Genomic DNA, 14,796 nt, shown 5'->3' on the forward strand with positions numbered 1-14,796 from the left:
GAGATAAATTTATATGCTATTTGCTCTGGTTTTTTTTTTAAGGCTTTTATTTCTCATTCTTTTTTTTTTTTTTTAAAGATTTTACTTATTTATTTGAGAGAGAGACAGTGAGAGAGAGCATAAAAGGGGAGAAGGCCAGAGGGAGAAGCATACTCCCCGCAGAGCTGGGAGCTTGATGTGGGACTTGATCCCAGGGCTCTGGGACCATGACCCCAGTGGAAGGCAGCTGCCCAACCAACCAAGCCACCCAGGCGCCCTTACTTCTCATTCTTATCAGAAAGAAATAATTTGCTATTTCTAGTAAATGAATAATAAATTTATTAGTTTGGTTCTATGGCTCCAAGATTTTCCAAAGAACTGAGACACTTTGGTAAATTTCTCTCTCATGTCAAATTTTCCTTTTGTGTATTTTTGGGGTGTCACGTTTAATGTCTTAGACAATAAGCATGTCTTTCGGGGCTTTACATTAAGCTTCAGTGACTCATAGAAATCACAGAGTTGGAAGGGCATCCAAAAATAATGTAATCCTATCCCCTGCTTTCAGGCAAGATATTAGAATCATGATTCACCCTGGTTCTAAAATCTGAAAAAAGTAAATAGAATAATCTAGAATATATGAACTAAATACTATAAGGTGAATTATTGAAATGGTTGCATCTCTTAAAACCTTCTCCATTGAATTCAGATCAGTAAGTAAAAATAGGTGAGGTTGTTTGCTTTGTTTTTGTAAATTATAGAAGCTTCTTCAAAACTAACAGCTTGGGCATTTTTTAGCAGTTCATTTCTTAACATCCTATTGTTATGATAGCCAAAGGCAGTACAAGCATCCTAAGGAACTATGCTATCACTATGTTGAATAGTCCACATTCTTATGTATGTACAACTAGATTTTGGTTAGGTCATTTCTAGTCTCCTTCAGGTCCTGACCCTATACACATATGTTAATTGATACACCACTTAAACAGACTACCAAAATTTTCTTATCATTCAGGCCAATAAAGAATTTGCCTTTTTATTTTTGCTTTCTCTAAATTGATTGGAAAAAAAATGTAGCTAGGAAAACATTCCATTTGATACAACCCCTGGAAATTGAACATTAGATAACTAAATCAAAATGCTTTATTGTCACTACAGATTGTAGTTTGAGAAGACATCACATCAGATACTACTCTGAATCAAAGGATCTTGCACAATGATTCTTCTCAATGTGGCATCTCAGTATGAATGCCATATTCCCTCTTGTGAAGTGAAGGCAGAGGTATACAGGTATCAGGAAAAGATTTTTTAAAGGGATTTTCCACCTTTTACCCTTTAAAGGAAAGACGCCAGTCTTGAAATTTAAGAAAATTTCACATTTCAGATATATCTGTCCAGCAAAATGGCAAAAATCTTCCTGACTCAGATGATTGAAATAAGCCTCCTGCTCTTCTCACCCTGGATAGCTCAATTACTATTGCAAGACTGTGATTTGAGCTGTGGATTAAGAAAGATTGCAACACCAAAGTCCTGGAGACTTTCAAGAAAGTAATTTCTTTTTCCTTTGTACTTTAACATGTAAATAGCATGGAAAAAGCCCTCATCAGAATTTCCTTGGGTAACACGATCAGCAAAAAAATAATAAAGCAATGGAAAAAGTCCATTTTTCTCTCTATTTGTGATGCGCTTTTTGGCTTCTCAAAGTGTCCAGGGATCTGGAATTTGTAATGTAGAAATGCTGAACTGTCTGTGATGGGCATTGGAGACCAAGCCAGAGAGCAAGAAATATCTATTTGTTCAGACCACAAAACATCCTTTGAGAGAAACTAACAAGAGAAACCTCTTTGAAACAATTTAGCAATTTAGTAATATAAAACCTCCTGAAATTGACTTTGAAGCACCTGCTTTAAATATCAAAGTAAAATCCTACAGTTTTCAAGTCACAATTTTGAAAAAGGTTTACATTATCTCTTTTGGTTAAAAAATGAAGATAAAAAATAGTGTTTATTGATGAGGTTTTAGAATATAGGTGAGGTTTGGTGGGGTGGAGTCTGGAGCCAATGACCAAGAAAGAATTCTTGAGACATCTTTGGTACAAAATGGTGGGTTATGAAAGCACAGGGACAGGACCCCTGGACAGAAAGAGCTGCTGCACTGGGTTTGTGAGGGGTGGCAGGTTATATGTGATGGGGTTGGAGGAGGTAAGGAAAAAGCTAGCTTTCAAAAGAACTTTCATATGCTAAAGAGGACCTACAAGATACCGGAGGCCTTGAGGCCTTGTCATTGTCAAGATTTTTCCCTCTAGCAAGATGTTAACATTAAGATAGGTGGGAGATTCCAAAAGAATGTCATATATGTCCCACCCAGGAGTGCCGGTGAGAGAAGGTTGCTGTGTGTCAGCTTTTGCTTTGTCCTCCTCCAGCCTTCTGTTCCCTCATCATTTATTGGGCAATTCCTATGTGCCAGACTCACATAAATAAAATGTTGGGTAGTCATAAGATGCAACGTTATTTAGTCATAAAGTGGAAGGAAGTACTGATACATACTACAACATGAATGATCCTTGAAAGCATTATGCTAAATGAAAGAGGTCAAACACAAAAGACTATATGATTCCACTCATGTGAAATGTCAAGAATAGTAAATCCATAGAGAGAGAAAGTAGATTAGTGAGAGTAAGGGACTGGGCAGGGGGAATAGGGAGTGACTATATTGAATACTGGGATTTTATTTTGGGAATGATAGAAATGTTGTAGAATTAGTGGTAATGATAGCACAAACTTGTAAACATACTGAAAACTACTGAATTACACACTTGAAAAATGCAAGCTTTCTATACATGGGCCTTCTTTCACTTTCCTAAATAAATCATTAGCTGGGATGGGGAAAAAATGGAGCAGAGAGGAATTATTCCTTCAAGAATTTAATTATCCTTTTTGCTGATTGAGGTTTAAATTAATAACTTGAATATAAGGTAAAAGGAGGTAATAATCATGGAGGTGACATAACAAAATGTTTACAAAGCTCTTTTTGCCTGTCTCTTCCAAACTCAATCTGTAATTCAGTAAACAATTTTGTTCCAAGTGTCAGCATGTCTTTCTCATTAACAAAGCTAAGAAAGATTTCTTGAGATTGGTATAAAGTTCACAAAGATTGAAGGTGAGAAATGGATACATGGATAAATGGATACATTGTTTTATTGTTTCTACTTTTATGTTTTGGTGAAAATTTCTGTAGTAGTAAGTGAAAGAAATTACCTCTTTGGGGGAAAGCATTGTTTTCCACAAAAGTTGGAGGATATTTTTCTTTCTTGCATTTTTGTAATGAAAATAGAATACCAGTGAAATGCATCCAGATCTTAAGTATATATAGAAAGTTCAATGAGTTTTGATAAATAAATACTACCCTGAGATATTAAGCCATTCCCTCACTATAGAAAGTTTTCAGTTGGGCACCTGGGTTGCTCAGTCCTTAAGCGTCTGCCCTTAGGCTCGGGTCATGATCCCAGGGTCTTGGGATCAAGCCCTGCATCAGACTCTCCACTTTGCCAGAAGCATGCTTCTCTCTCTCACTGCCCCTGTTTTGTGTTCCCTCCTCTCACTGTGTCTCTCTGTCTCTCTCTGTGAAATAAATATTTTTTTAAAAAAAGTTTCCAGTCATAACCTCTCACAAGCAACAACTCTTTTGATTTCTGTCACTAGAATTTGTTTGCCAGTAAGTACAGGCAAATAATGTATATACTCATTGGCCATTTGAGTATCACATTGAATAGCCTTGACATTTTTGTAAAAAATTCAAGTGCATATATATGTGGATCTATTTCTGGACTGCATTCTACTTCATTGATCTATTTGCCTATATTTATGAACCTAATACTGTGCCTTGATTACTATAGCTTTTCAGTAACTCTTGAATGTAAACTGAATCAACTTTGTTTTTTTCATAATTATTTTGCTATATTATGTGTTTGTATATAATTCTAATTATCAACATCTGGAAACATTTGTTGGTATTGTGATAAGTGTGGTATTGAATCTATAGAACAATTTGGGAAGAATTGTCTTAACTGTACTGGTTCTTTAAATTCAAAACATGATTTATTTCTTCATTTATTTAGGTCTTAGATTTTTCTTAGAAATGTCTTATAGTTTTTAGTGCAGAGGACTTACATGTGTTTGTTAAATTTATTCCTACATATATTATGTTTTCAATGTTAATATAGGTGGGATTATTTAAAAAACTTTATTTTTCAATTTTTGCATGTAGAAAAAACAAGTGATTTTTAAAAAATTTTTTTATTTATTTTATTTTTTAAAATATTTTATTTATTTATTTGACAGAGAGAGATCACAAGTAGGCAGAGAGGCAGGCAGAGAGAGAGAGGGAGAAGCAGGCTTCCTGCCAAGCAGAGAGGCCCGATGTGGGGCTCGATCCAAGGACCCAGAGATCATGACCTGAGCCGAAGGCAGAGGCTTAACCCACTGAGCCACCCAGGACGCCCCAACAAGTGATTTTTTTAAATTGCTGTTCTATCATGCTACTGTTGCTATGTTCATTTATTGACCTAGTTATTTGTAGACTCCTTTAGATTTTCTGTGTACAGGATATTGGCATCTGTGAATAAAAGCAGCTTTTTTGTCCTTCGAATTGATAGGACTTTGTCTTTCTTGCTTTATTGCTCTTGTTAAAACTTTAAGTAAAATGTCGAATGGAAATAGTGAGAAGAAATCTTTGTCTCTTCAATTTCAGGGCAAAAGTGTTCAATATCTCAGCTTTTAGTGTGATGTTGGTTATGGTTTTGTTTTTTTTTTTTTCTTTTTAATTAACCCTGAAAAAATTCCCTAAATTCCTAGTTTCCTGAGAGTTTATTTTTAAATGATGTGTCTTAAATACTTCTTCTGTACCTATGATTTTCTGCTTTTTTCTTTCAGTATGTTGAAGTACAACAATTTTAGAACTTCCCACTTTTAAAATTTAGAAATGAAAAATTATACTTTTTAAAAAGATTTTATTTATTTATTTGAGAGAGAGTGGGAGCTAGAGAGAGAGAACACACATAGAGGGAGAAGGAGAGAGATAAGTAGGCTCCTCACTGAGCAGGGAGCCCGACATGGGACTTGATCCCAGGCCCTGGGATCATGACCTCAGCCAAAGGCAAAGGCTTAACTGACGGAGCCACCCAGGCAGCCCTACATTTTTAAAAAATACTGTTTTAGCTGCATCTCCCCCAAATGACATGTATTTCATCATTATTCAGTTTGATATATTTTTGATTCAGTGTTTATTTACATGTGTGCTGCTCAATTTCCAAGTACTTGTTTTTTAAATTGATGTATAATTAACATATGGTCATATTTCTGTCAAGTGTATGATATGATTCAACAATTTTATGCATTTCTCAGTGCTCATCAAGGTGAGTGTACTCTTAATCCCCTTTGTTTTTAAAATAAATTTTTTTGTTATTGATTTTTAATTTGTTAGAGAACATACTCCATAAGATTTCAGTCTTTTAACATTTACTAATACTTATTTTGTGGCCCAAGATAGAGTCTGTCTTTGTGAACATCCAGTAAGAACCTAAAAAAATGTATGTATTTTGCAGGTATAGTTTCAATGTCCTTTTGCCTCTAATACAGGTTAAGTAGTGATAGATTCTGTCTTTTGCCTGTCTTATCCATTATATCCATCACTGACTTTTTTTGAAGAATATTTTCACAAGATAGAGAATTCTAAATTGACAGTTCTCTTCTTTCAGGACTTTAAAAATGCTGTTCCATTTTTCTCTGGCTTCCATTGTTTCCGATGAGAAGATAGTCATTCTTACTACTGCGATCCTATGTGTGTCATTTTCCCTCTGGGCCCTCTTTTTTTAAATTTTTTTTTTAATTTTTAAAATTAATTTATTTATTTTTAGCATAACAGTATTCATTATTTTTGCACCACACCCAGTGCTCCATGCAATCCGTGCCCTCTATAGTACCCACCACCTGGTACCCCAACCTCCCACCCCCCCACCACTTGAAACCCCTCAGATTGTTTTTCAGAGTCCATAGTCTCTCATGATTCACCTCCCCTTCCAATTTCCCCCAACTCCCTTCTCCTCCCTAACTCCCCATGTCCTCCATGCTATTTGTTATGCTCCACAAATAAGTGAAACTATATGATAATTGACTCTCTCTGCTTGACTTATCTCACTCAGCATAATCTCTTCCAGTCCCGTCCAGGTTGATACAAAAGTTGGGTATTCATCCTTTCTGATGGAGGCATAATACTCCATAGTGTATATGGACCACATTTTCCTTATCCATTCGTCCGTTGACGGGCATCTTGGCTCTTTCCACAGTTTGGTGACCGTGGCCATTGCTGCTATAAACATTGGGGTACAGATGGCCCTTCTTTTCACGACATCTATATCTTTGGGGTAAATACCCAGGAGTGCAATTGCAGGGTCATAGGGAAGTTCTATTTTTAATTTCTTGAGGAATCTCCACACTGTTCTCCAAAGAGCCTGCACCAACTTGCATTCCCACCAACAGTGGAAGAGGGTTCCCCTTTCTCCACATCTTCTCCAACACATGTTGTTTCCTGTTTTGTTAATTTTGGCCATTTTAACTGGTGTAAGGTGATATCTCAATGCGGTTTTAATTTGAATCTCCCTGAGGGCTAGTGATGATGAACATTTTTTCATGTGTCTGATAGCCATTTGTATGTCTTCATTGCAGAAGTGTCTGTTCATCTCTTCTGCCCATTTTTTCATATGATTGCCGGTTTTGTGTGTGTTGAGTTTGAGGAGTTCATTATAGATCCTGGATATCAACCTTTTGTCTGTACTGTCATTTGCAAATATCTTCTCCCATTCCGTGGGTTGCCTCTTTGTTTTCTTGACTGTTTCCTTTGCTGTGAGAATTGATTCCATTTACTATAGCACCAAGAGCCATAAGATACCTGTGAATAAGCCTAACCAAAGAGGTAAAGGATCTGTACTTGAGGAACTACAGAACACTCATGAAAGAAATTGAAGAAGACACAAAAAGATGGAAGACCCTTCCATGCTCTTGGATCAGAAGAATAAACTTTGTTAAAATGTCTATACTACCTAGAGCAATCTATACTTTTAATGCCATTCCGATCAAAATTCCACTGGTATTCTTCAAAGAATTGGAGCAAATAATCCAAAAATTTGTATGGAATCAGAAAAGACTCCAAATCGCTAAGGAAATGTTGAAAAACACAAATAAAACTGGGGGCATCACGTTACCTGATTTCAAGCTTTATTACAAAGCTGTTATCACCAAGACAGCATGTACTGGCATAAAAACAGACACAGGACCAGTGGAACAGAGTAGAGAGCCCAGATATGGACCCTCAACTCTATGGTCAATTAATCTTCGACAAAACAAGAAAAAATATACAGTGGAAAAAAGACAGTCTCTTCAATAAATGGTGCTGGGAAAACTGGACAGCTATATGTAGAATAATGAAACTCGACCATTCTCTTACACTGTACACAAAGATAAACTCAAAATGGATAAAAGACCTCAATGTGAGACAGGAATCCATCAGAATCCTAGAGGAGAACATAGGCAGTAATCTCTTCAATATCAGCCACAGCAACTTCTTTCAAGATATGTCTCCAAAGGCAAAGGAAACGAAAGCGAAAATAAACTTTTGGGACCTCTGGGCCCTCTTAAGACTTTTTGTTTTTAGCGTCTGATTCTAATGGGCCTTAATATTCTGTTCCCTATATTTATTCTGTTAGATGTTCACCCCATTTTTTTGGCTGTATAAGTTAATATTTTATGTGAATATTTGTCATCAAACATTGTTTTCTTTTCAAACTTTTCTCTCAATTTACGGAGTTTCAATTACACAACATGTTGGACAAGTTGGTATTTTCCTAAAGGTTACTGAATATTCATTTAATTTCCTTGTATTTGCTCTTTTTTTCTAAGATTGGATACTTCTTATTGATGGTCTTCAAATTTACAGATCCACTTTTGCAATCTTTTAAACCCACACAGTGAATATTTTACTTTACATAATTTTCTTTTTCAGCTCTTGGAATTCAACTTGGCTCTATTAGTTTTGTTGTATCTCTTCATATTTCTTATCTTTTAATGTTTTCATTATATTTTTGCACATATCATGTGGTTTTGCACATAATAGTTATATCTATTAATTCTTCCATCTGGATCATCTTGGGGTTTGTTTCTACAAATTGCTTTTTGACTGTCCTATATTCTTTGGTTTCATATATTTTATAATTTTTGATAACATACTGGGCATTACTGATGATGTTATAGAGGGTCTAGGTTTTATCTTCCTAGTATAATATAATCAGAGTCTTATAATAGGTGAATGGAGTCTGATTTTTCTCCTAAAAGTTAAAGAAGTCCATGTCGAGCAACAATTTTACCCTCACAACACTATCAAGATGTTAACTGAGAAGTTTGATCAAAATAGTGGTCACCCTTTTGTAGATAGTCTTTTTTGTAGATAGTCTTTATCTTAATATCTGCTCATTGAAGGAAATGGATGCATACGAGAGTATTCTAAAGCTGTAAGGGAAGATTCCTTCTACAGCCAAACCTGGGAATCAAGATACTTATTAAATACAGTATGGGAGTGAGAATTACTGGCTCTAATCAACTAATTCTGTTTTGTCCTTTTATTTACTTGGTATTTAGTCCTGTGGTTGATTTTTTTTTTAAATAAGAGTTTGACCAAATAAATATTTACCAAAATGTAAACTACATAAATCAATCTAAACACTTTTCAAATGTTTTCACCTGAGAGGAGTTTAGAACAGTGGAAAAGGAAGATTGGGGGCAGGTGGCTCAGCAATGAAAATGTACTTTATAGATCAGAAGTGTGCATAACTGGGGTTTGGCTTCCACTGGCTGAGGGGCCTGATTGAGAAGAAACAGCCAAAGTGTGGGGATTTAAAGCCAGAAGCAAGCTAATTTTAGATTGCAAATATCAGATATAGAAAAAGATTCACAGGATAATATTACCAAACCCATTCCTCTGTCAGCTCAGGATACATTTGAACAAAGAGATCAAATATGAAACTGACCTCAAAGCCAATGCTTAACCACTGCTCTGGGCCCTAAAAAAGAATTGTGAATGGAGTTTAGTTCAAGTGGATACTATTCCAATTAAATTCAATACTTCTGCCTCTTTAGAAGAAGCTGAGATAGAATTTTTTTTTTAAATCAAAAGAAAAATATTCTGAAAATGCCACCAGATTTTTGTACATAATATGTTTCTCACACATTGCTCTGCATGTTCTTTGTCTGCAGGAGGGAGTGTATGAATGAGTGCTAGAGTATTTGTGCCACAGTATCTCAGAAGAGTTGTTTCCAAAATGCCAGTCTATAGATTGATACAAGCACACACAGTGAAAGAGAAAAGTAAGAATATGAGTTTTTCATAGAGCTAATAATTAAAGGATTTACCTTAATTCTGAATTTAAGGTCTTCCTACATTTTGGCCTTTACAATATCCTTTTGGAAAAAGTAAGGTATTGGTACATGTATTTTTAATTACCTTTCTTAGAAGAATGAAAATTGATAACCTTATATAAATCCCTCCATTAAAATGAGTCTGTGCCATTCAAATTCAAGGCACATATTCTTCAGAACAGCATGAAAGCATTTACAAAAAAATGAAACAAGAATGTACATCATTAAAATTAAGCCTTTATCAATTGTGAGACAATCCATTCTTCCCGGCAGAACTACTTTCAGATAGAAAACATACCACCAAATAATTAATTATTCATACCGTCAATAGTGAGATGCATCCTGATATCAGGCTTGTTAATATGTGAAAAAAATGTGATGCTAAGAATCTATGAGATAGAGTGTGTGATTTACATAGAGACGATTCATTCATTTAACACGTAAGTATTCTTCCTATTATTCTTTGACACAATGTACCTGAGTCTAGGCATTGAAGAGTTTGAATGATACATGAAATTATGAGCCAACCATATTCTTCATTCTTATCCAGTGCAGTACTTCTCAAAATTTTGAACTTTTTCAAGTTATTGTTTTTACCCATTTCTCATTTGATGTCCATGTTTGACTATTCCAAGTGCTCTGGTTATGCAAACCATTCTGTAGTCTCAAACATTCCTAGCTCTGTGGATGAACAGTGGACGAACTAGTCACCCTAATATATAGGATGTACTACTTGAAGTCAGGGAGGAAAACCTGTTTACTGCCAGATGCACTCACAAGGATGAGTGCTCTCTTTAAGCTGAAGGATAACAGGGGATGTAGTTAGGGAACATAGATATGAAAAATAAATTCAAATTTCTGCTCATTTCTGCTCACCCTAAATTCTCAAGTATTTCTCAGAAATAAGAATTGCTTAATAAGAAATGCTGAAATAATTTTTTCACGTTCTTTAGGAAATAAGAATCTCTGACCCAGGATCAGCAGTAAGGTTCAGGGTAAATGAAGATCTGGATTGAGAAAACCAAGTCATAACCCCTTACTAAAAATCTGCATTGGCCTTCTCACTTCTAAATGTCTTCTTTTGATGGTGTTGACCCTTCATCAGATATAGAAGAGAAACACTAATGATGCTTTGTTGGAAATGTTAATAGGGATAAAAGGGAAACACAGCCTTAGCTTTTTCTTGAAGACAATCATAATGAATAGGAAACTTGTTCTCAGTTGTTTTTTAATTGACACTAAAAAACAACTGATAGAAACACCATGAGGCAAGTATGAAATGATCATGATTGTGAAATAGTAGTCTTGTTTGTGCTGCAGGTTCAGGAATAGGAAAGAATTTTAATATGCTTAGGGTAGGGGTTTGACCTAATGTTCTGATGTGTGATGAAGTTGAAAATATGTAACTTGGGATAAGAAAATGGTCTGTAAGGAGAGGGAGAGGAAATTTGTGGCTTTTTCCCATTTTAAAATGATTATGGTTTCCTTTAGCCAACTCCAGGGGATTTAATAACTTTTTGTATTGGCGAAGGGTGGCTTATGCCATATGGCTACCCCCTACTTCTGTGTTCAATCTACAAATAGCATAATTTGGGAGCCCAGGACAATTTGTTCATTGTAAATCTATGCTGTAATTCTTCTTTATGTCTGAAAACTATATTCAAGATTCCTTTCTGGCTCTTGAATTGCTTTTAAAAAAATCAACTGGCAAGGGTCTGAGAGAATAATTTCTAAGTGAGTGACAGAAAACTGTGCCCTTTCCACAGACCATTTCAAAATAACCTTTGATGAGCCCACAATCCATTTTAATTACCTGTGCAAATATCCCATTTCTAATATTGTGAGCAATGAATGGCCCTGTAACTCTGTGTAATTGCTTGGGATATTGCTGCTTGGATACTGAATGTTTTATGAAGGACACCTATTTAGCCACAAAATTAAAGGCCAGAGTATTTTAAATTTTGGGCTAATATTCAGCCATGCAACTTTGGATAATTCCAGTTTTTCTTTTAAATTCTCTCTCCCTGTTTGTGTAGAGAGAAGGAAAAACATGATTTCAGAATGCTATCATAGTGTTTTAAGCAATTTATCACATCATATAATTCAGCCAGGCAGAATAAACATAGATTTCAGCAGATGTAAAGATCAAGGAACAGTTATAATATTCTGTTTGATAGAAACAGGAAAATATATAAATGCACATTAAACAACTTTTTAAAAAGATAAAGAGCATTTTAATTATTTTATAAAGATCTCCATTTTCTACATTTTCCAGAGTCAACTGGGTAGAAATTTACGGCTACTTGGCAATTGACAAAAATGTTTAGAGAATGATCACAACTACTCAGTTTCACTTAGATTCTGAATAGTGTTTTAGCTACAAGACACTATAACTCAGTGATCAGAAAAAAAGTATTAAGTTATCAGTTGCTTAATATTTGTTTTTCCAAACATAATAATGATTACCATCAGAGTATCTGTAAAATCCTTTGTAATCTTTAGAAGTAGTGTACTACTTACTGTAATTATGGCAATTTCTTCTTCAAATGATAGCAACCATTTTGATTTTTTAAAGAATAATTATTCACTGTTTTTAAGTGTGCTGCTGTCCTCACCTTTAAAACAGAGTTGGAGCTATCCCTGCAGTTTTCCAGGGTTATCATAAATATAATACTGACATTGTGTACTTCTATTTTTCTTAAATAATTCTATTAACTCCTTGTAAATTGTTTACTGACATGGTAAATTCAACTAACTTTAGCATTGTAGTCTGCAATGGAAACTTTTATAATACTGAGATACCAGTTTTAAGCTAAAAGTAAATGAGCATGACCAAATCACTCTAAGACCATAGCATTCAATCTAACTTTGCAAGGCCATTATAAATGATACATGCAAACTGAAATCAGTGTTTATGGTGATTGGTTCCATGACACAATTACATGGATATACTTTCTTAGTAGGATAGAATAAATTCCCTGGTTTGATCTGACATGTTGGGATAGATGGGGTCAAAGTGAGGAAGAAGTACAAGGTCCATCCACTACACCAGGAGCTGTTTTATATGGTGGATGGAAAGGAGAACATAGTTTGAATTTGATTTGTGTTTAACAGGATATTGGAACATTTCAAAGACTAGTTTTCAAATTGTAGGCTACCATTTGCAGAGGTGTATACTGGACTGAGTAGCCTCACCCCTACCCAAACTCAGCATCTACCTAGAACCTATGAATATTATCTTATTTAGAGATAGGGTCTTTGCTAATATAAGTAGGTATAGATGAAGTTTTACTGGCTATGGGTGGCCCTAAATACAATATGACTGGCGTCTTTATAACAAGAGGGGACTTTAGATAGACACACATATTAGCTTTTTGTAGCCCTGCAAAGATGTGTATGCTATAAATGGGAATTCAAACTACTTTAATTCATTATAGTCTCCATTAAGAAGGAAAAACAAAGTGTATTTATAATTGTATATTTATGTTGATCAAGTACTTTTTTTAAAAGATTTTATTTATTTATTTGACAGAGAGAGAGAGAGAGAGATCACAAGTAGGCAGAGAGGCAGGCAGAGAGAGAGAGAGAGAGGGAAGCAGGCTCCCTGCTGAGCAGACAGCCTGATGTGGGCCTTGATCCCAGGACCCTGAGACCATGACCTGAGCCAGAAGGCAGAGGCTTAACCCACTGAGCCACCCAGGTGCCTGATCAAGTACTTTTTGATAAGAGAGAATATTTATTTGACTAAGCATCAATGAGAATCAAGTCTTCCATTTTCACTTTCCACAGACAAGCTTCTGGCTCTGTATTTTCAAATCTTGATGCTCTACCAATCAACATATTTCATATGTCAGTATGATACTGTGATACAACCTCTGGTCCTTCAACATTGTCATTTTGAGAATTTTACCACAACATATGTCCATGTGAACATATTCCTAGGGCCATTCCCAGGGCCTTGGGCAGTAGGCCCATTTAGTGAGGGACCCTAAGCTAAGCTTCATTAGCTTACTAAAGCTTTAACCCTTAGCAACAGGAACAGAAGCTGGTCTGTAGAAAATAAAGGAGTATCTGGTGGGTAGGCAATATAATGCTTATAGCAGCCTGAGGGTTTTGGTGAATTAGCCAGGAAAGAAAGAAAAGCCAGAGTAGTGGTTAGAAAGAGAGTTAGGATCATATGCAAAGGTTCTATTTGTGGAGCTGTGGATTGCATTTTTAAGTCTGGGGGTATGAATATACAGAGGAGAGGGTAGAAATGGAGAGAAAGGAGCAGCAGGTGGAGGAGAAGGGAGAATACAGGGTTGGGGAAGAGAAAGGAGGAAGAGGAGGGGATGGAGAGAAGGGATAGAGGAGGGAGAAAGGGGGAGGACCAAGGGGAAGGAGAAGGGGCAGAGGAGGATGGGGAGGCCCCTGTGGCAATGATGGGGGGAGGAGGAAAGAAAGAAGAGGAGGGAAAAAGGAAGAGAATCAGGGAAGCAGTTTTGGCATTTCCAGTCACAGTCCCTAATCTCTCTCCTCTTCTTTGGCGTTTGTCCAAATTCCTAGTAGCTTTCCCTGTTGTCCTTACTGGGGGAGGGGCTTCTCCATCCTCGTAGACTTCCTGTCAGCACTTGGATGTCAGTTGTTCCGTCTCAGGCTGTTGCCAAAGCTCTGTCCCATCGTGGCCTCTGAGCATTAGACCCTTACTTTTTCATTTTTCTGCTCCCAGCCACAAAGGATTTTCCTGTCTCACATCTCTTCTGGGGAAATCTCTCACACAGCAGGGGAAGGATTAGAGGTTGGGCACAATACATGATGAGGTGAAAATGGGGTCTATAGGAAGTGTAAGACAGATTATCTCAATATAGACATTTTCCCTGGAAAGCAGAACATTAATTCTCTGTTCTATAAAATCATTTGAATGAATATACAATTTCATCTAATGAGCTTGATTTTTGCCATTATAAGTGCTTAATATAAATCCCTTATCAAAATGAATCACGAAAGACTGCATTCTAAATGGGTTTTCTTTGGATATTGCAGGGCTAGGACTTTTAAGATATTTTGGAACCTGCTGTCTGAAAATAATACCACAATCAAAGTGCCACATTTGGCTGTGTTTGTATGCTGCCAAAAAAAATCGGAAGAAAAATGAAAAAATTCGCTCATTCATTTGGAAGTTTCCAAATATCCAGATGTTTGGCATCATACATACTGTTAGGTGACTAATTGGTTGGGCTGTTCATATTCCACATGTTTGGCATTGTTTTACATAGATTCGGGTTATGTTTTCAGATAGGGAAGTGCAATGTATTTTATGTGCTCACATTGGGACCCGAAGGCTAATGGTGTCAAATGGATTTTTCCCATTTGACCC

General features: G+C 36.0%; 1 long non-coding RNA gene across 1 annotated transcript in view; it reads left to right on the forward strand.

The window, feature by feature from the left end:
* The first annotated feature begins 3,059 nt into the window (after positions 1 to 3,059).
* The window catches only part of LOC116575183, a 45,266-nt gene continuing 33,529 nt past the window's right edge, over positions 3,060 to 14,796 (forward strand). Inside the window, exon 1 of the long non-coding RNA XR_004279639.1 lies at positions 3,060 to 3,135. This is a non-coding gene — a long non-coding RNA (uncharacterized LOC116575183). The remainder of the gene's footprint in view (positions 3,136 to 14,796) is intronic.

Source organism: Mustela erminea, chromosome 16 (assembly GCF_009829155.1).
Source record: "Mustela erminea isolate mMusErm1 chromosome 16, mMusErm1.Pri, whole genome shotgun sequence".
Lineage (NCBI taxonomy): Eukaryota > Metazoa > Chordata > Mammalia > Carnivora > Mustelidae > Mustela > Mustela erminea.